The sequence below is a fragment of the Cupressus sempervirens genome, chromosome 4 (genome assembly GCF_028749045.1).
Source record: "Cupressus sempervirens isolate cs-2001-9-10 chromosome 4, ASM2874904v1, whole genome shotgun sequence".
In the NCBI taxonomy this organism is placed as follows: domain Eukaryota; kingdom Viridiplantae; phylum Streptophyta; class Pinopsida; order Cupressales; family Cupressaceae; genus Cupressus; species Cupressus sempervirens.
Window position 1 is genome coordinate 449,384,832 of NC_143121.1, and position 22,618 is coordinate 449,407,449.

The following is a 22,618-nucleotide window of genomic DNA, read 5'->3' on the forward strand; positions in this document are numbered from 1 at the left end:
GTCATTGGTGTGTTAAAATATGTCTATATATAGTTAATAGTTGACCCTCAAACTCAAGATTTCATTGATATACATGTGGTTGATATTCCTAAAACTTATAGATTGCTACTAAGCAGAGAATGAACCAAATGTCGTAGGGGATGGTTTTCCACAGAGTTTACTCAACTTTGGTTACCATGGAAAATTTTGAACAATCAAATCAAAATAGATGTCGAGCCAAAGTTAAAAAGGATGATTATAGAATATAATGCTCCAAATCAGGTAGCCTTCTTACAAATAGATTTGGGCTCCTACAAGGTGATGGTTTTTTATACAACTTTGATCAAAATATAAGATGGTCAAGATATGGAATCCATGATTTCAACCCCAAAAGATGAGGTCATAACACAATTAGTAAACTACATGATGGCTAATTTATAGTGTCTAGGAGGAAAAGTTGACCCCAATATCCTTCTCCTTCTAGAATTTTTTTGATTCCATAAAGTTAGCCAATCAAAGTTTGAATGTTCATCATGTCAAGAAGCAGTTGCTAAGGTATTAACACAAATGATGGGAGTAAAGAAAGGAAACAATCCAAAAGATGAACCCATAGAAAACCAAAGTTCTATAAATAAGTCTAACTCTATTAAAAAGATTGAAGAGGAAATTGAAGATCTAAATGCATCATATAGTGATACTTCTTTAGATGGTGGAGGTCTGTCTTCTCCTCCACCCAAAATGATCAAAGTTCAAAGAAGAAGATGGTACATAAAAGGCCAAGGATGGACTTCAATAGTCATCCATCCTAAACTTAAAGTGGATAAAATTAAAGAGTTGATGGGAGAAATTTAGGACAAACAAGAAAAATATACACTCCCAATATCAAGGAATAACAATGGAAAATCACTAAGTCCACCCCATGAAAGACTACAATGGGTATCCAAGAAACAATCCTTCTAGGCTCGAGTAAAGGAAAAGCTAAGAAAAAATAAGCATAAGGTTAAAAAACCAAGGAAACCCCAATTTGGATATTTTTCTTTGATCATTTCAAATACAAATCAGGAACAAGCGCAAGTATTGAGCTAATCAATCCGAAAGGTAAATATTTCTATGCAGCATATTGATTGTAGTTTATATGTACTAACAATGTTTTTGAATATGAAGCATTGATCTAAGGACTTCTTTTTGCACTCAAGAAATGAGTTATAGCTCTCATAGTCGAAGGAGATTCTTAGTTGGTTATTCAACAAGTGAAATCATTATACTCCTACAATGATAAGAGGTTGCTTGCTTACAAGAAAACAGTATGAGATTTATTGGATGATTTTGAGGCTTTAAACATAAAGTCTATTCAAAGAAGGAAAAACATGGTAGTAGATGCTCTTGCTATTTTAGTGAGTGCATTACAACCAGTCAAAAGAAAAAAATTGAAACAATTCTCAGTGGAATTGGTTTTTGCTCCATCTATTCCAAATAATATCAAAAACTTTCAAGTCTTTCAAGATGATCAACATATACTCAAATTTATCATGTGCAATGGCCACTTTAAAGGACAAGAAATTGATGATATTCTAGATGATAAACATGAGGATGATGAACTTGAAGATGAAGATGGTACCTTGAATTTTAAAATGAACACTATTCCTTAGGGCATGATTGAGTTGGAGCACATTTTTTATTGTGATGACTCAATGGTTAATAGGAGGACTACCAAAGAGAAAGGGATCAAGGAATGTGATTTGTATAATTTAGGTACTAATGATGATCCTAGAATGGTAAGGATCAAGAAAGTGTGCAATCCACAAAAAAGAGAAGACATGCTCAAATTGCTTACAAAATATAAGGATGTAATTTCTTGGAGCTATGAAGAACTAAAGACATATGATCCTAAGATTATTACACATGATATTCCACTCAAAATTGATGCCAAAGCTTTCTAACAAAGGCAAAGACCTATTAATCCTATCCTTGAACCACTAATAATGAAGTAATTCAAAAAGTTACTGGATGCCAAGATCATTTTTCCCATGCACCACTCTATGTGGGTGGTTAATTTAGTTCCTGTATGAAAGAAGACTAGGGAAATTTTCTTTTGCATGGATTCTCATAACTTGAACTTGGTGTCTCAAAAGGAAAATTACCCTTTACCCTCATTAGATGAGGTCTTGCAAATTGTGAATGGTTCAAAGATTATGTCTTTCTTAGATGGATATTCAGGATATAAGTAGGTAATCATAGAAGAAGAAGATAGGCTAAAGACAACCTTTATGACCAAATGGGGAACTTTTGCCTACAGGAGAATTCCTTTTGGACTAATTAATGTAGGGGCTACATTTCAACAAGCCATGGACAAAGCTTTTAAGGGACTAATAAATAAGTGTATAATTATCTACATGGATGACTTAACTATCTTTTCAAAAGATTGAAGTACTCATATAGGTGATTTAAGATAGGTATTCAACAAATGCTAGAAATATGATATATCTCTCACTCCTAAGAAATGTTCATTTGGGGTCACTAAAGGAAAGCTCCTAGGTCATATTATTTCTAAAGCTAGCATCTCCATTGATCTTGATAGAGTTGAAGCTATTATGAAGTTATCACCTCCTCACAGTCGAAAAGAGCTTAAGTCTTTCTTTGGTAAGATAAATTTTATGCAAAAATTTATAAGTGGATTTGTAGAAATAGTTTGTCCCCTTAATGATTTACTCAAAAGAGGGCTAAAATAGAATGGGTTCCAAAGGTTAAGAAATCATTTGAGGATATCAAAGTAGCCATTTCCATAGCTCTAGTACTAGTAAGTCTTGACTATGAGTTTCCCTTTAAGATATGTTCCTTTGCTTTAGAACATTAGTGTGCTAGGATCCTAACCTAGAAGAAAGAAAAAGAAGATGAAAGACCTATTGCTTTTATGAGTTGCCCTCTAACAAATGCCAAGCTAAATTATTCCAACCTTGATAAATAGTCTTTCATCTTGATCAAAGTGGTAAAGAATTTTTGCCATTACATACGAAGAAGCAAGGTGTATGCTATTGTACCTGATCTAGTAGTGAAGACATTACTGATGCAAAATGAACTTGGTGAAAGACAAGGGAAATGGATGGTGATATTGCAAGAATTTGACTTAGAAATTCAACCCATGAGATTGGTCAAAGGTTAGGGATTATCAAAAATGATAGTAGACGACCAAGTTGAAGATGAAAAGAAATTCAAATTCGATAGTGAAATAGATACAAAAGATCAAAAGAAGATGGTTTAATCTCAATTTGGTATTGGTCAAGGTGTAGTGATGGATGTCTGGTATCAAGATATCATACACTATCTTTTACAAAATCAATACCCTAGTTGGATGAATAGTTCACAATGTAGGGAACTCAAAATGAAGTGTGAATCCTACATGTTGCATGATAGAAAGTTGTACAAAAGGAATAATGAAGGAATCTACCTAAAGTGCTTGGGATATGAGGAAGTAAAAGAAGTCTTGCAATAATTCCATGATAAGTATGGAATAGGGCATGGTTCAACAGAAGTGACTACAAATATGATTTTAAGATCGGGCTATTTCTAGCCCACAATATTCAAAGACACTTTTGAGCATGTAAATTCTTGTCATTATTTTCAAACTAATGCTAATAGAGAAAGACACCCTGTGATGCCATTACAACTAGTGTTTGAGATAGCCCCTTTACAAAGTGGGGGCTAGATTTCATTGGCCCAGTTAATCCACCTTCATTGACTAGACACACTTTTATTCTCATAGCTACTAATTATTGTACGTGATGGACAAAAGTGAAGACTTTTAGAAATTGCACTGCTACAGTGGTAACAAACTTCTTGGAAGAACATAGTGCTACTAGATTTAGGATTCCACTACCCTAGCATGTGATAATGGATCAGGTTTTGCATCAATATTCCTAACTCAATGGTCATTTAAAAATTAGGTCATTATCAAATTCTCTTAAAATTATTATCCACAAGGGAATAGTGTTGTGGAATCTATGAATAAGAACTTGATTATAGTAATAAGATGTTTATTAAAGGATAATCCTAAAGATTGGCATACACAACTCAAATATGCTCTATGGATAGATCGAGTAAGGGTTAAGAATGCTTTGGGGACATCTCCATATGTGCTTGTTTATGGATAAGAACCAGTATTCTTGCTTAACCCTAGGATTTCTATTTTGAAATTCATGAGTGGGTATGTTAAAGAAATTGATAGAGTACAAATTAGATTGATTAATCTTTTAGGGATGGACAAGGAATGGACAACTACATTGGAGCACATGGTTAAACATCAGGCTATCATCAAGAGGTGGTTCAAAAAAAAGGCCTTGACAAAAACCTTCAAAATTTCTAACCTTGTTCTACTTTGGGATAAGGCAAAAAGAAAAGTTGGGAAATTACACCAAATTTAAATGCTTGTGGATTGGTCCCTATTAGATTGTAAAAATTCTCGAAGAAAATACTTTTATGCTAAGTTTCTTATGGGGGGAATTGCTTTTGTTGCCCATTAATGGCCAATTTCTAAAACATTACTTTGATGCCTAGAAGAAATACTTAAAAAAATTAGATAGATTTTGTTTCTTCAAGTGTGTTTATTTTCTGCAAGTGTGTTTTCTTTTTAGTTTTGTTTTAGCTTTCAATCACATGTTTGCTTTCAAAGTTGTGTCAACCCAAGGGGTAGGTGTAGTCAAGATTTTATCTTGACATATTTTACTGACTACTCTTTTGGTTCCAATTTTAGGAAGAGTTATTTCTTTGTCAGAACATTTTGATGAGGTTGTGTCTTATACCAACTAAGGAATAGATGTTACTTGCAGTAATAGGAGACTTTCAGTCTTGAATTTAGGATTGTATATCAATAAGTTCTTGACACTACAAAAATTTAAAGATAAATTATTACGAGAGTTTTCAAAACAAGGTTGAAGACAACAAGGGATGATCCAAGCCCCATTGGATCAAACAAAAGTGTCCTCACAAAGGAATTGCTAAGATCATTTTTTGGCGTGAGAGTTTCTAAAAAGTTTTTAAAGAGGAACACAAGGGATGTTCACCAAAGTTCAAGTCCAAGAAATGAAACTAATTTCTTGACCATATAGTCTAAGCATGGTTAGGATATAGAATTAAAAAAAGAAAAAAGAAAGAAAGAAGGAATGGTGTTAAGACTAAATGATTTTAAGAGATCTAGAAGGGTAATTTGATAAATGGATATGCACTCAAAATAAGTTATCTAATTCTTAGAACATAGCTTCATCAAAGAATCAAATGGTGATATTATGATCTACATGGAGTAGATATTCAGGATATTACCAAGAAATTCAAAAGTGACAACCTGCTAAGAGCCCTCAAACTAGTTCTCTCATATGGTCAAACAATGGATCAACACAACTTTCATGGAAGATCCCTGATGAATAAGCTAGATGGGATAGAAGATTGTTTCCAAGTTTTCAAAAAGTTTTGATAGACTACATCTTGAGATATCAAAGGAAATCAATACACTAAATTCACAAACTAAACTTGGAGTTTGAGATTCTAAGGCTTTGACTATGAAGTCATTTGAAATATGCTTATGATATTTAGGATCCAATTGGTGGTTGACATACATCAAAGGAATTTTTGTTGTTGGAGAAATACCTTTGTCATTTTTTCCTTTTTTTAGGGCTATTTGTTGTGGTTACACAAAAAACACCCCATTTCAATTAGAAATGGGGACCCCCTACTTTATTTTTTAGCTTTTTCAGGACCCTAATATAGGGTCCGGATCATTTTAAGGTGGTCTTTTTTGGGAAGCCCCAATTATCAAAAGACTAAGTTCTGACAAAGAATGACCTAAATTATAAAAAGACAAGCATAGTAGGCACACCTACTTAGTGTGCCTAGTGTGCATAACCTTTGTGAGATAACTCTATGCATATAAAATGTGCAGCTGTGTAGTGGTGCAACTATGCACCTATGTCAAAAGTATTGAAACCTATTTATAGAGGAGGGAGTACCCTTCCTCTTCAATTCACTTTTGTTAATTTCATCCACTCTAAGTCCTCTAAAGCTATGGTTGTCTTCTCCCTGAAGTACATCTTCCTCATCTTTGCAAGCCCTATGCATGACACACAAAAGAAAAAGAAATATAAAATATTGTGTGCATCAGTGCACCTACTCAAGTGTGCTAATGCACATCATTCCCATCACCCAAGAGCCTTTAAAAATATTTAAAATAGTGTACCTTCTTGGGTACATTGATTCGCACCCATATCTATAAAAATAACTTCAAAAACTCTTAAAAACAAATAAAACAAGTTTTGTTAACTACCTGATGGGGACACAACCCAAGCACAGAAATGACACAACAGGAAAAGGAAAATTTTATTAACTATGAAAATATGCTAGTACACTTAGTGCAGAGAAACAGACTCTAAAACATGTCATATGGGCTTACAATAGCATAAATCTGGAGATAAATTCTTCTCCCAGTACCTTCTCTCAAACTCCACTCCGAACTGCCTTTTACAATGCCAGAAATGTTCTTAAATAGACCCTGAAGGGTTAAGGATTAGGAATACATTCTAGAAAGTGTTAGTTGGCATCCACCAACCAAATAGAAGGCTCTAGAAGTCACATTAGAAGTTGGCAAAAAATTAGAAGAATCCAGAAATGATAACTGAACTTCCGAGAGGCATAACTTTTGAACCATAGCTATGATTGACGAACCATTTACATTTTGGGAAAGCTCTCGAAGCACTCTATAGCCCTATGGACAAGTTTTACTCATCCCCCATTTTTTGGCCCTATTTGAGGTCATTTAATTCCCCTAACCTAACTTTGAAGCATTCTTAGGAGGTCTCCAAAAACTAAAAAATTGAAATAACTTTCAAACCGTGGGGCCTTTTTACCTGATTCTTTTTCTAGAATGCTCTAAATTATAATTACATTCATCTAGCCAATTTACACCTTCTAGTTCACCAAAATTATGGCTCAATTACATACTCCTATTTTTTTGATATTTACACATATCCCAAGGTGTTCAAATACTCTAACCTAGAACATTGATAGTGGAACTATGAGAGTTGGAACCTTTATTTGACCCAAATGGGTATTAAAAATGAAAACACATGAAATAGAAACTAAGTCTAAGTACATTTTTTTTGGGTGACACAAGATTGCCCTTATACCTCTGGATGCTCCTGCATCACTACCTTTTGGTGTGCACTAGTGCACCTAGTGAGGTGCATTACTATGCATTTAAAAATAGAAGTAAATTTCAAAATGGTTGTGCATCAAGTGCACCTGTTAGGTGCTCCTAGTGTTCCAATCCTACATACTAAGGGTTTTAAATAGGGTCCTAAAATGTTTTTGAACAATCTAATTTTAGGGTGTCATTAAGTCATTTTTCAAAGCTACACTAATGGGGCATCTTTTGTGTAGATATAATGGCATCCTCCTCATCTTCCTTGGGTGAGAAAATGGCACCAAAACTTGTGGTCTTTAAGTTCCAAGGCATTCTAATGAAATCATACTTTCAAGATGACAACTCAAAGATTAAAGGTATTGTTTTAGGACACACTAATTTGGGATAATTTCTCAAGATATGTAACAAACCCACCAAGAGGTTGTAAATGTTCTCCACACTTATCTAGTCAAGACTTGTTAATACAGCTTCGCACCCAATGTCAATATAATCTTTGAAGCTCATTATGACACTTGTAGAACACTTTGTCCCTGAGGAGAAGGTTGGAAGAGCATAATAGGAGAACTTTTCCTTGATCCATGACCAAAGAATATTGAGAAAGTATTAAATCTCCCATGAGAAATAAGGTGGTATCGAAAACATATAAAAGAGACCTCAGAGATCATTCAATCATCCTACCTCATAGAGAAGACTCATTTGCGAAAGAAGACTACAAAATTTGATATGACCAAAGGGTATATGATAGAAGACATTGGATACTCGATCATACTTCTTAGTAAAGTTATGGGTCTACCAATAGTTGGCCATCTGAACATCTTTATGGTGCATTTCATTGGGCTAGACTAGACTTCTATTCTTAGTGAGAATTTATGTGAGCAATTGGTGGCAACTAAAAACAACAGGAAGTTTTATATGACTTCATATTTGGAATACTTGTTGACTGCAAGAGAAATAGACTATCTATGGCTATATAAGAGGGGTAGCATGCAGGATCCTAATGCATGGCCATATATTGTCTATCCCTAGCTAGTGAAGAAGAGGCTCTTAGAGAAAATCAAAGAATATATAATTGTTAATGATGCCTTCATATTTTCTATAATCTGATCCATAGAAGGGGATTATGTGAAGAGACTATCAGATGACGCAATGGCACAGATATCAATACTCGAAGCATATTATATCCAATTATCTACATATATAAGGGTAGTTGGTACAAGTGTTAACCCAAAAAAGCACTTGAGGTATCCTTGTGATAGACTTTTTCACCTAGAGATTTCTCGAAAAATCTTTTCTACCTATGACAGAGTTAGAAGGCAACATAAAAAATGTTGGACCTAGCCGTTGACTATAGGACATTTTTGGCTAGTTCGAAGGCAAGATATCCCATCTTTTGAATATGAATAGGATCAATATCCCTTGAAAGAATACAATTATCCTAGGCCATATTTTGATAGTATTAGGAGAGTACAATATTTCATTGGTAAGACATTCCAACACAAAGAGGCTATTGAGGATCATTGGATGAACGCAAAAAATGAATATGATAAATGAATAAGGGATTATTTTAGGATGACTTTGTACCTAGTAGAGAAGTCCCTAAAAATAAATATTACATTAAAGATATTACAGGAAGACTCAGAGGAGTTGCTTGATCCTCTGTTCAATAGGGACAAGATTGGCGATAGGCCCATTATGAACGTTGTGGTTGAGAGAGAGGAGAAATTTGATATCAACCATAGGGTGAGTCATGTAACTAAAATGACATAGGATTGCATTAAGAAACTATTTAATCTTGATCCAATTCCTAAAATGATGATCTTTCATGCACAAGCCCACCTAGCCAAAGGTAGGGGGAAGAAAGTCACCATCCCTACCTTTGTAGCTCAGTCACTAGTAAGGCTGAAAATGGCACCAACTTGATAGAGTAGTTCAATATTATCAAGCGCAAAGGGGAAGAGGAAGGGGAAAGAGGAAAATAATTTCTCCTCCAAGAGTTGAGCCAAAAGATGGGGAAATTCCAGCACTTCTTTAGCAAGGGGAAGAAAATGTACAAGGGTTGGAAGATACTCAAACTCTATGAGTCCAAGTTGATCCTCAAGTGCCACTAGCTACACCAAGCTAGACAAAGACAAGGGTAGAGATTTAAGAGGTCTCTCATCCTTTTCAAGAAGGACAAGCATCCCATTCTATGCCAAAAAAGGGAAGAAAGATCAAGACTCTGGTCAAAAAGAGGAAAAGTATGATCAAGAAAGTAGTTCCTATCTGATCAATTCCTAAAGAAGATGAAGAAGATAATGATGAGGATAATGTAGCTTTCAATAGAATGAGTTGTATTGTTAGAACCATAGAAGAAGAACAAAGAAGAAGCTCGAAAATCACACTACCACCCATTCTTGAGTAGCTTATTCAATCCACAACATCTGAGAATGAAATAGAACAATGGATTGAAAATTACGATGTTGAAGGGACTGATGTCTTTAAGATGATAGATTTTTATTTCATGCCTATTGTTACTGAATTGGTGGGAGACAAGATCAGAGATACCCCAACTAATCAACCTCAACAAGAGGATTGGAATCAAATGCCACCAAAGTCACAAGGTCCTAAAATTATTCCTTCATCTCTAGTACAAGTCATAGTCTTTGTAGATAAAGGTTCTACTACTCCTATGCTACCAAACATAGAAAAAGAACAAGTTTGAGAAGAATAGGAAGAAGAGCCATAATAAGTATCAATAGATGAAGTGTCTAAAGGAGGAAAAATGGTTTAATATCCTCAACAGACTTCTTAGAACACTGAAGTGAGGACTGTAGATTCTATTGATATAGAAGCTCCCAATGTAGATCCATCATAGAAGGAAAAGACTCCAAAGAGGAGTGATAAAGGAAAGAGCATAGATAAAATAACTTATTCATCCTCAAAAGGAAAAACTTCAGTGGAATAGATCCCAAGATGGTTGTAGAAAGAAATTATATGAAATAAGAAGCAACAATTCAATGCAAATGAGGAGGATATGATAGAATTAATTGAGGTTCTTAGGAAACTCGGGTATCCATCAAAGGATGCAAGAGCATTAGCTTTTATCAATAGTGACCAAAACCAATATTTGTTCTCACAAGTGGCTATCCCTCCTCCTAATACAGAAATAGAAGATTTGACTCCACACGACTATCAAATCAAAGAGCTTATGCTTAGAAAGCCTAAATTAGACAACTAAGCTGGTGGTCATAATGGGAATGAAGGAAGTATTCAAAAGTTTAGAACAAGAAGGGGAAAAAATGATAACATGTCAAAGATAGAAAGAAATCCTTAAGGGATATTTAACTAAAGTTGTTGGTCAGTTAGGTCCTGAACATCCTGAGGTGACATTAAATGTAGTAGTTGAAAGTAGAGATGAGGGGCAGTAAGATTGGATCCATTTTTTAATGTCTATCAACAATGGTGGGAAATTTTTGAGGAGAAAGGTGTACTTATCATCCAAGAGAATCTTAAGCTACTACATGTTATGCAGGAGAAAGTAGATAAAATGGTAGCAATTTTTAATCAGGATTTTGGTCTTATGGATGAGGTACATACCTAGGGAAAGGATTTATAGGTATTATAGGCAATAAAAGGCCAAAGGTATAGGATTCTTATGGATTTATATATAAAAGAGGAGCTAGATTTAATAGATGATTAGATTGAGATGATAGTAGATACTAATAAAGTAATAGAATCATTACATGCAAAGATCCACTGGCTCAAGGACCAAGCTCGAGACCAAATTTTTGAAGGTAAGAAACATTTTAGCAATGCATGTTTGGACATCTTTGAAGAAAATGCATGGGAGAATTTGATACTTGTAGAGGTGGTAGTCCAAAGATTCAGGAAGATTTTTGATGAAGTTTCTAGTGATGAAGATTTTTGGTTGGCATTTAGGACAGAAGAAGCTTTGTTAGAGCTGGCTACTAAACTTGGGGATTTTGTTGAAACCCATATAGAGGTATATAATTATAGTTTGAAGTTCAAAGAAAAATATAATGACTTAGATTTACCATATGTAATAAAGGTCACTAAAATAATAGATAAAGTCAAGGGCAAGCACCTAGGCATAGCATTGGTATGAGATGGGACAAAACTGAGAAACCAGAATTTCATTTTTGACACTCAATGAAATTTTACAATTTTGGACCCTTGAGGTGCACTACTACACTAGTGCACCAAGTGAATTATTGCACCCTTTCATAACAATGTGTTGGAAGAATTTTCAAGAAGCAAGAGGTGCACTAGGTGTGTTTTTTCTTAGGTGCATTTTTCCAAAAGGTGCACCAACAATTAACTATTAGTTCCAAAATTAGAGGTTTCCATGCATTGGAGACACATTTTGATAGCAATTTAAATTTGAAAGATGCCTAGTAAAGGTTGGACTTCTATTTTTGACACTTCTAGACACTTATACATCAACTCATGGCTCTCTTCTTCTTATTTTCTCATGATTTCTTTGTTTTATGACATGTAAAGGCTCTTGCATCCAATTAATGATATAAAAATTGATGAAGTCCTACTAAGCACTAGTTAGATAGTTAATTTGTATATAATTAGTTTATTTTATTAAATTAGAAGCATATGATCACATGAAGATATCTCTTACTGTCAACACGAATTAAAGAGAAGATTTCTTATAAATGTAGGATTGTAATATGTAATCTGGACCGTTGTTATTTTGCAATAATATATGCTTTTGGTGCTCACATTTTTTGTGTAGTGAATCTTGCCTAAATGTGTTATGTTTTGTGTGTATTTTCATGGAATTTAATTGAGCCAAAATTTTATTGCATTATTTATGGTTATGCAATCTTTTAATTATAGTGTTTGTTACACTTTTATTAATTTCGTTGACGTATCTAGTTTGAGAAAAGATCACTTATTTTGTTCCTACATAGCTTTTTTTCTTGCATGAACACACTTTCTATGGCCTTGTGATTTGATGAAAAATGAAAGATCTCATGGTTGGTAAAAATTTTCATCAATGATTGCATCAGTGCAATTAAGGAAGTGTTGCTCCTACTTTCATTGGTTACCCACCAATTTCTTCAAAGGCTTAACTCCCAGACGTGTTGTTTATGTAGCTTATGTCTATTAGGATTTTATATTCATGTTTATTTGCTTAATTTTCTCATTACCTTATCTTTGTTATTTACTTTACTAACTCCTTGTTGGTGTAAATATGTACTTTACTATTTACACTTACTTAAGTTTACTTAGGTTAATGCATTATTTAATTATTTTGCATTATTTTATTATTTTTAGTTGTGAGACACTTAGGAGTTTGCACACCTTTTGAGTTGTCATGTAGACAACACAGGAGTAAGCAACTCTATTTGAGAACATGGTGTCTACAACATTGTTTTGCGTGTCCCACCCTTGTAGGCTTATCCTCTCATCACCACACTTACTTCCGTGCTTAATGGAGGATAACCCATATTTGGTGGACATGTGCTTGGTTGTATGACACATCATGATGCTAACTTCTATGCATTCTAGAAGCTCTCCTGAGGCCTTTATATATAGGCACTCCTAGTGTACTATGATGAACCAGTTATTGAATACATTGTTATTCTGATCATACTCTCTCTCTCTCTTTGGTCTACTGTGTGCTTATGTTTGAGTTTTTAGTTCCTGGGTGAATTTTTCCCTTAGGGAAATTCTTACATGGTATCAGAGTAACTTGGAAATTTTCTCATCACAAGCCATTCCAGACCTCTTGCTTGCTTCATCACCTCAGCCTGAATCCAAAGTTCTACAAAAATTGGGAGTGTCTAGCATCAAATCTAACCTTGCCATTGTGTCCTGAATGTTGAACTGGTGAAAATTGACTATAAGCATGCCTACCTTGGCTCAAAGTCGACCATGAGGCAAAAAAAATTTTGCAAATTAGAACCTAGAGGCCCAATTTGCAATATGGGTATGGTCTTTATTTTCAGATCTTTGATTTAATTTCAAATCTATCATTTATTTCTCTGTAATTTTTGTCATAATTTTCAGAATTTTTTTTTCCCTTTCGGGCACCATCAGAGAAATTTTTTTAGCAGACCCAGGCAGTGACACCCTAGATCTTCCATTTTTGGAAGTATTTTATTACTATCACAGGAGATATTATAATTTTCTCAAAGAGCTGTATGGAATAACCCGACAGGTTTTCTGATAAAATTCCCAACGGCCTTGGCAAGCCTGGCCCAACCACATCCTCCATCATCGGCCCTTTCCTAGAATGCAACAGCACTAAGGAGAAATTTTCCATAAGCCCTCAATGATCGGCAGCCAAGACCATACCGATGACCTCTATTTGGAACTCCTATCATGGGCTTTCATTTTTATTCTACAGTGCAGACTGTCCACCCACAATTATGGGACTAACTACACATAATCTGCAAACTGAAATGGTAACCCAGCATGACCAAGGATCTCTAGTTAGCTACAGTGGATATTCTTACAAAATAGCACCCACACAAGGGCACATGTGGCCCAAGCTAAGTCACCCACTTGACAGCAAGAAAACCCTCCACACGTTGACAGCTGTCCTATCACATTCTAGCTCGCAAGAATATAGGTGGATTGCATAGTCATCAGTGCCACATAGACTCAAAACTACCATGTGCCATGTGGAATCTGACTTCTTTTTCCATGACAACATCTGTAAGTTTTGTATAGTACATAAAGCTGAGTCAACGTCCGGTCATCTGCCACATCACCCCAGGATGCTAATTTCTACTGACATCATCAATTCTCGAGGTTAAATTTGATGCTCGTCTGGATGTCATTCTAGGGCATTTTATAACTGCATTGATAGCCATTTAACCATCAAATTTAGACTCATATTTTCTCCTCCAAACCCCTCTCCAGATTTCTTTTTAGTTTGGCAGCCTAACTTTGCGACCCCATATCTTGAACATCCGAACTCCGATTTAGGTGCATTTTTTTTTGAAATCAGGTACAATTTCCTGAATATTCTAGTGGTGGTTTTTTTTTTTGGTTTTGGTGCACAAATTTTGCAAAAAATTTATTTTTTGGCGACTATACTACATAATCCTACATTTTGCAACTTTAGAAGCTCCATATGGGCACATCTGGTCACCTTTTCAGATTCTATTTTTTTTGAAAGTGTGTATTTTTTTGTCTACTTTCTAGATCTAAAGTTAGATTCTAGGGTTGTGTGGAAAAATTTCTCACTTTCAGAATTAGGCATTCTTTGGCATTGTAAAGCTTTGATTCTTTTTTGAATTGTTGTAAAACTAAGCTACAGTGCTTAAGTGACAGACTTAAGCCTCATAAGGCAATTGTACAAGCAAAATTAGAAAGTCCACTTTGTTCATTTTGAAAAGTGGCCCATTGTAAATGTACTACTTATAAAGTGCCAAAGCATCTTTTTTGGGGGGGTGTTTTGATTGAGTGAAAAAGGGGGGGTGCATTGTGTTTCTTGTGTCTCTATTTTGTGCTCTTTCATTTCTGCATCATGGGTTTTAAATGTCCTCCTCTAACTTCACGCAACTATTCTACATGGAAAGATATTGCATGGAGTAGATTAATGGAAAAAAGATATAGTCTTTATGTTGATGGTACAATTACCAAACCTACTGATGCTAAAGAACTCATTGATTGGACAAATCTAGACCGACAAGCTTTAGGTGTAATTAGGAGTTGTGTACATGGGGATCTTCTCTTTCACATTAAAAATTGTTCAGAATCTAAGGAAGCTTGGGATAAACTTGAACAGTTGTATGGTAAAGTGGATGAAGAAAAGGGATTTCAAATTGAGGATGATCTACTTCTCTTGGATCCTAAGAATTATGACACAATTCAGGATTACATCATTAAAGTCAATGAGTATAGGGAACTTTTAAAAGATTGTCGAAATCCCATAAAGAATAATAGGTTGATACATCACATCCTAAAGAAGCTACCTTCTGAGTATGCCAACTTTTTTTTGACTTTTAGTACTCATAGGTTAACCATGGGATTTACTTACCAGAAGCCTTGCTTTGATGGATTTGCAGACATGTTGATTGTTGAACAATCTCACTTGGTGGATTTTGGACTTCTGAAGTCATCTAAGACCAAAGCCTTGGTGGCTAGTGATGCTCAAAAATCTAGTCAAGGGAGAAAAAGAAACAACAACAAGAAGTAGTGGAAGCAAAAAACACAATCTAAGACACAACATGACTCCTCTTAATAAGGTGGTTCTTCTTCAAATAAGAAGGGAAGTAATGAAAATAAGGACAAACTCTTTTGTGCATACTGCAAAAAGCCAAATCATGACGAGCATCATTGCAAGACAAAAATAATCGATGAGTTAGAAAATCTACTCAAGAAGAACAAGATAAAAGTGCCAGGTACTTCCAAGGATTCTACTCCTACCTTTTCAAAATTTAAAGGTCAATCACTTATGGAAAACTCAAATTATTCTTCAGAATGGATACTTGACTCAGGTGCCTCTTACCACATGGTTTCTTCAAGGGAAAACTTTTCTTCATTAAAGTAGTCAAAGGTACCGCACATCTTCGTGGGAGATGATGCTAAGATGGAAGTTGAAGGGAAAGGACATGTTGAAATGGAAGATGGGGAATTCAAAGATGTTCTCTATGTTCTAAATCTAAGCTCCAATCTCCTATCAGTTTACCAAATCACTCACCTTGGAGATGGTCATAAGGTTGAGTTCCTTCCTGATTCAGTAATGGTGCGAAGTCTAAAAGATGATTCCTTGGTAGTAGTGGGGAAAGTCAATGATGACAAGAGGTTATACTCTTTCTCCCACTTTGTGCCTAAGATTCCTTCTGAAGCCTTGTTAACTCACTCTACTTCAAACAACTTATGGCATGAGTGATTTGGTCACCTTCACTTTTGTTCTCTTTAGCAACTTTGCTCAAAACACATGGTCAAAGGTCTACCTAATATTAGCTTTTCTAAGGGAGAGTGTTCATCTTGTTCAGTGGATATGAATCTCACGGAGAAGTATGATAAAGGGAAGTCTTCTCAATCTCTTGTTGTTCTTCAACTAGTTCACATGGTATTAGCAGGTCCCTTTGTAGTGACTTCAGTCAGCCAAGGCCGCTACATACTCACATTTGTTGATGACTTTTTGAGATTCACTTGGGTCTTTTTCCTTCATCACAAGAATGCAGTAGTTCATAAGCTTCAAGACTTTAAGACTCATGTTGAGCACAAGTCAAGGAAAGCCATCAAAGTACTAAGGGTGGACAATAAGAATAGATATGTTGACAAAAGACTTAAGAACTTTTGTAGAATTGAGGGTATTGATCTTCAGAACTCTCTAGCATCTAGTCCGCACAAGATAGATGTAGTAGCTATGAGGATTAGGACTCTCAAGACCATGGCAAGTTGCATGATTAAGGCCAAGTCTCTTGATCCTACACTTAAAGTTGAAGCCATTAGCAATGCTACTCACATACTTAATAGGTCTCCACATCCAGCCTTAGATGGAAAGACTCATTTTGAGGCATGGTGTGGTAGAAAACTAGTTGTGAGTCACCTTAGAGTCTTTGATTGTCCGGTATGGGTAAACCTTTCTTCCAGGAGTTGCAAGGCACTGACACCAAGGCCTTGTACTTTCATCAGTTATGAAGAAAATGTGAAGGCTTACAGACTGATGGATTCAGAGACACATGAGATTTTTGTGGAGAAGGATGTTCACTTTGAGGAAAGTTCTCCCAGCTTGTCCTCTACTCCTCTCTACACTTCATACATAGTGGAAATTGATAGTGACACCAGTGATAGTGCTTCAAAAGGTTTAGACACGTGGGGTTATATCAATGGTTGTAGTGAAAGGTCACATCAGTCCAGTCCATTTTCTTACATTGCCATAGTGAAATTTCCATCACAGCATGGTACATCTTGTCTTCTAGCTACAGTTTTAGTTGACTTGGGAGACAAACTTGAGGACTTACATCTTCTCATTGATGATGATTCTTCTACAGTTGTTGTGAGGGCTCACTCTGACCCTCATGTCCATTATCTACATAATCAATCTACATAGGTTGGTGTGATTGTGGATCCTTATGAACAACAATTAGTGGAGGTCTCTTTTTCAGTTGAGGAGATAGATGGTTCAGTGGAACAGGTTCAATAGACATCCTTGCCAGATCTACATTCATTCTTTTTAGCACAGTTGGAAGGGGTGAACTTCAACATCAACATAGGGATACTTGAGCAGGTTTCAGGGCCACCATACATCTTTAGGAGTGTACCTTTGGCATTGTTTCATCCTAAGGGGAGGAACACTATTCTGCATTCTTGGACCAACTTCTTCATCAAAAAGTTGTATAACTATCATCATGTGTATGTTCAAAAGATTTTCATAGGTCTAGCACATTCTAGAACACATCAAATAATATCTACCTAGAAGTCATGGTTCATTACTCAACAACTTGACCCATGCTTGATGCTCCTTTGCCTCACACCAAGTGGTTTCCCACAAGAGATATTGGCTTTGTCATGGAAGTGCCATAAGCACAACCAAGGGAACACATATGGTGAGTGTAAATCTTGGGGTGATTCGGGTAGTCCACTAGGATCGATCCTTGCACCAAGAAGTTGAGTGGCTAAAAAAGGTAGTTACTATCTTAGGGTGTTTAGATAGGGCTTTCGTTCATAGTGTTCCTCTTGCTCCCAATTACGGGACACCTCACCTTGCAATGAGTAACCGATCTCGCGACCACAAGAGTACCTTAAGAATTCTTGCCAAGTGATCTCCCTATGGTCAAAATCCCATAAGCAATCACAGTAGGTGAAGACAATCACTATGTCTACCAGGGTTTTGTGTCCTTGATAGCCTTGAGTTTATAGTGGGTTGGAAGAGCTGGGTAATCTGCTTGTCCCCACTTGGGTCGTTCCTCTCAGGTTGTTCGAGAGCAGGCCCTCTAAAGGATTCTAAACTACACAAAGAGTGGATCAACTTTCAGAAATCAAGATTTCTGATTCACCACAAGGGTAAAGAGCATACTCTCCTATTCCAATCATTTTCTCCCAAACACACCAAGAAGATTTAGTTACCCCTTTCTTTTGAAACCAAATGGCAAGTCAAGATTTATGATTCACCACAAAGGTGAAGAGCATACTCTCCTATTACCAAAAGACTTCAATCACAAGTTTTATGTGCCTATGGAAAATGAACAATTAGTCAATGCCACACATGAAAACAAAAAAGAAAGAAATTTTGGATTTTTATGCCTTGGGCAGCCCTCCAAACAATCGTTAGTAGCCTTTGTGCATTTGAAGCTTTGACATGCGTTCTTTTTATGCAATGTTTCAATTTTTTTCACAAGGATGGCAATTTGCAATCACAACTTATTAGCACCACAAGTTAGTATGAAATAAAATAAAAAACTAAAATAAAAAGTAGTTAGTTGCCTCAAATATTCAAGTTATCTTCCAATCAAGTGTATACAAAGAAAGGGCAAACTAATCACAAATGCTCTCATTTTTACTTTTTGATTTTGATCTAGTCAACAAGATTGGACTTGTTTGCTATGATTTCTTATCCAAAAATAAAAATGAAAAGAAGAGACCCCTATTAAAAATTAGAGAAATTTCCAAAAATATAAGAAATTTAAAAAAATCTCTTCATTTGTGCTCTAGAGTTTGATTTTGTCAAAACAGGCCAAATTTATCAAATTGAATTTTTGATCCTTAATATGACCTCAAAATTCAAAACACAAAGAAACAACCCCCATTAGAATTGAAAACCCTTTTTGAAAATGTAAGTTTTTTTGAAAAATTCACTGATTTGCAATTAGAAACGGATTTTTATGAAAAATAAAGAAAAAATCATAACTCCCACAAATCAAGTCAAAATGCTCTAAAAATCGTATTGAGACATTTTGAGCACATACCCAACTTGAAAAAAATAATTCAGAACCAAACTCCAAGCGGTTTAAAAGATATGATCAAATCTTTAAACCAACTAAGTTTTTGGCCTTCAAACCAATCTACTTATGGGTTGGCCTTAAAACCAAAGTGATAATTCTACAAAAGCATTTGATTAGATCCAATATGCTGCTATAAAAAACTAGAGATGAAAAATAAAATCAAATGGAGCTAAAAACTTGATTCAAGCCCCACGGTGGGCGCCAAAAATGTACACTCGAAAGTGTCCCACTCTAAACCCTTCTATCCAAACGATTCCATGAGTTTGGAATGCTTGGATGCTAGCTTAGAGCTCCCTATCTACGAAGTGCAAGAGAGTGTATTTCAAGTTCAAGGGCTCTCAGATGAGCCTTAGAGATACTCTTCTTTCTAGTAAACCATGCAATGGGAGGTTCCAAAGACAAGATGCAATAATGCAAATGTCCCAAGGAGTTCCTCAAGGATGCAATGCAAATGAAAATTAAGCTACAATGAGATGCAAAGTGGAGCTATGCTAAAGCATGTATGAGAGCGTTACAATCCAAATATTAAGCTATGTGAGATTATTGCAAGAATCAAAGCTAAACTAACATACAACTATGCTAAGAATGCCATATGATGTTATGCTAATATGATGGAATGAGAGAATGAGACAAGAAATGAGAAGTTCTCCACAAAGCTCCAAAGAAACCTATTAGAAAACTTGCAGCATAACAATATTCAAAAGATGGATGGATTGAGGGGTAAAGCTCTCTCCCTTTTAAAGATGTATGGATGGTAGAGATCAAGATGAAGATGGTGGATGATCAACAGTGGAATTTGAAAAGAGGAGTGATCCATGTGCACACACAAGTCAACCAATAGAATATAAGTTGACTTGTCATATAAGACAAAAGTCACAAGGCCTTTTTCTTTTAATTTCAAAATAGAAAAAGGACTTTATGTGTGCACTTTAAGTGGGTTAAAAGAATGGGGTCTTTTATTTAATTAAAAGGGGACATGTTCTTTTAATCAAATAATGAACTTAGGATAGCATAGTCAAACTATAGGTTATAATCAAATAAATTGATTATTAGCAATTTGGTCTAAGTAAATGATTAAATTAATTTAGCCAAAATGTTGAAAAGGGGGCTAATAGTCTAGATGACCATTTTTAGGTGATTACAACTTTCACTTGTTGGCATTCTTCTTTTGGGGGGGGGAGCCTATTCTATCTCTCTTCCTTCTCTCATTCTCTTATGTATATATTGGGTGTATGTCGTAATGGGGGGTTCTTGATTACTCCATCCATCAATGTATCCTTACTTATCTCTCTTTTTGGGGAGGGTTTTTTCCATGAGGTTTTCCCTCTTTCCCCACTTTATGGAAGATTTACATCATCATTATGTACATGGGTACCTAACATGGCCTAGTAGCTAGGACCCATTATGCATCTTCATCCTAGTTTGTAAGCTTAAGGGCATTCCTCTAAGTTGCACTTAAGGGGAGGTGTTGGTGTAAATACGTACTTTACTATTTACACTTACTTAAGTTTACTTAGGTTAATGTATTATTTAATTATTTTGCATTACTTTATTATTTTTATTTGTGAGACACTTAGGAGTTTGCACACCTTTTGAGTTGTCATGTAGACAACACAGGAGTAAGCAACTCTATTTGAGCACATGGTGTCTACAATACTATTTTGTGTGTCCTACCCTTGTAGGCTTATACTCTCATCACCACACTTACTTCCGTGCTTAATGGAGGATAACCCATATCTAGTGGACATGTGCTTGGTTGTATGACACATCATGATGAAAACTTCTATGCATTCTAGAAGCTCTCATGAAGCTTTTATATATAGGCAATCCTAGTGTACTATGATGAACCAGTTATTGAATACATTATTATTCTGATCATACTCTCTCTCTTTTTTGTCTACTGTGTGCTTGTGTTTGAGTTCTTAGTTCTTGGGTGAATTTTTCCCTTAGGAAAATTTTTACACTCCCTACTAAATTAAGAATTCATATTAGTTGCATTGTTAGACTACATCCATCATAAAAATAGAAAATACAAAAACATAGTTTCCTTTTGTGTTTTTTAATCTTTTGAAGCAGTGAACAGATCTCACATTTTATCTAAAATTATCAAAACTAGCAAAGGCCTCACATTTATCTTCAACTGAGAAGATTGTAGTAGGTCGCAAGAGCACCTAGAATCTTGGAGTTGATTTTAGATTAACTTTTCAAGGGAGGAGTTTGAAAGAATTCCTACATTTAAGCATTGTGCAAATGATAACTCAATAGTTTTGAGCACCAATAAAAGACCCAGTGGATGTCGAGTAACCTAGTAATGGCCAAGCATCAAAATACAATGTTTTCCAAGTAAACATAGTGTTGTTTCTGTGTGCCAATTAAAAGTGTAAGATCAAAGATTTGACAAATCTAAGCTAACTAAGTTTATTTTTTGCATAGTGTAAAGCGTGTTGAATATTTATATGATGATTTGGTGGCAAAGAATTCAAGATAAACCATTTTGTGGTGAATTCAATGAGGATTATAGAGGAGGTTTCTAGAAGAGACTAAAATGAAAAGTGTGTAGATTCATTGTATCTTACCTAACCTTAGAATGGGTGATTATGGTTAAGAGATAAAAGATCTAAATTCTCTATTTATAGAGATAGTATGCTAGAAGCAATAGTTATCATGTGTAAGAATCTAAGGAAGACAAGAAGTCTATGATGTTGCTTCACATGGTACTCAAAAATAAGAGTCTACAATTGGCATGCAAAGTAAAAAGGCTTAAGATGATGAATTTTTGACAAATGAACAACTTCTCAAAGATGAAGAGGATTAATTCCAAGTAGAATGGAGGACTAAATGTGAGATCTATAATCTACAAGTGAGTTGTAATTATTATTAGATCAATTTCAATTATTACTCTCTAATAATTGTATTAGTCTAGATAATTCCTTTGGATTGAGGTTGACCTAACATTCATTAGTAAATCCTTTAACAAGGTTACATTATAATGGAATGTCCTAAATTCCTCTAACAAGGCTCAATCCTAATAGGGTGATTGAAATCTTTTAAAAAGGTTACATTTAACAGTGTCCATTGTAACTTTTAATAGGGTCATAGAGCTCACTTCAGAAGACTGAAAATTGGTTAAGCTAAAGTATTGCAACAATTGGTATTAAAGCACCAAGAGCTTGTGAAGAGAAATTTTGAAGGTACTTAAAGCTAAAGATCAAGATGTACAAAAAGCAGGTAGATCATGCACAGACAACTATCACCACTGAGCATATTGATCCAATTGGAGCCTCACCTACTAATCAATTTAAATAGAAGAAAGAACACAGTTAGGCAATGCTAGAGATTGCATCTACCCTAAGCTACTTAGAGTTTGATGACATCAAAGGATGTGATACTACTAAGAAGATATTGTTGAAATATTAGAGAGATTGGTTTGATGATGACATGTTACATTCATGACTAAGTTTTTCATTGGTGTCAACATAGCATGTTTGATGTCTTCTGTAGTATCTGATAGAAGAACAGTGGAAAGATAAAG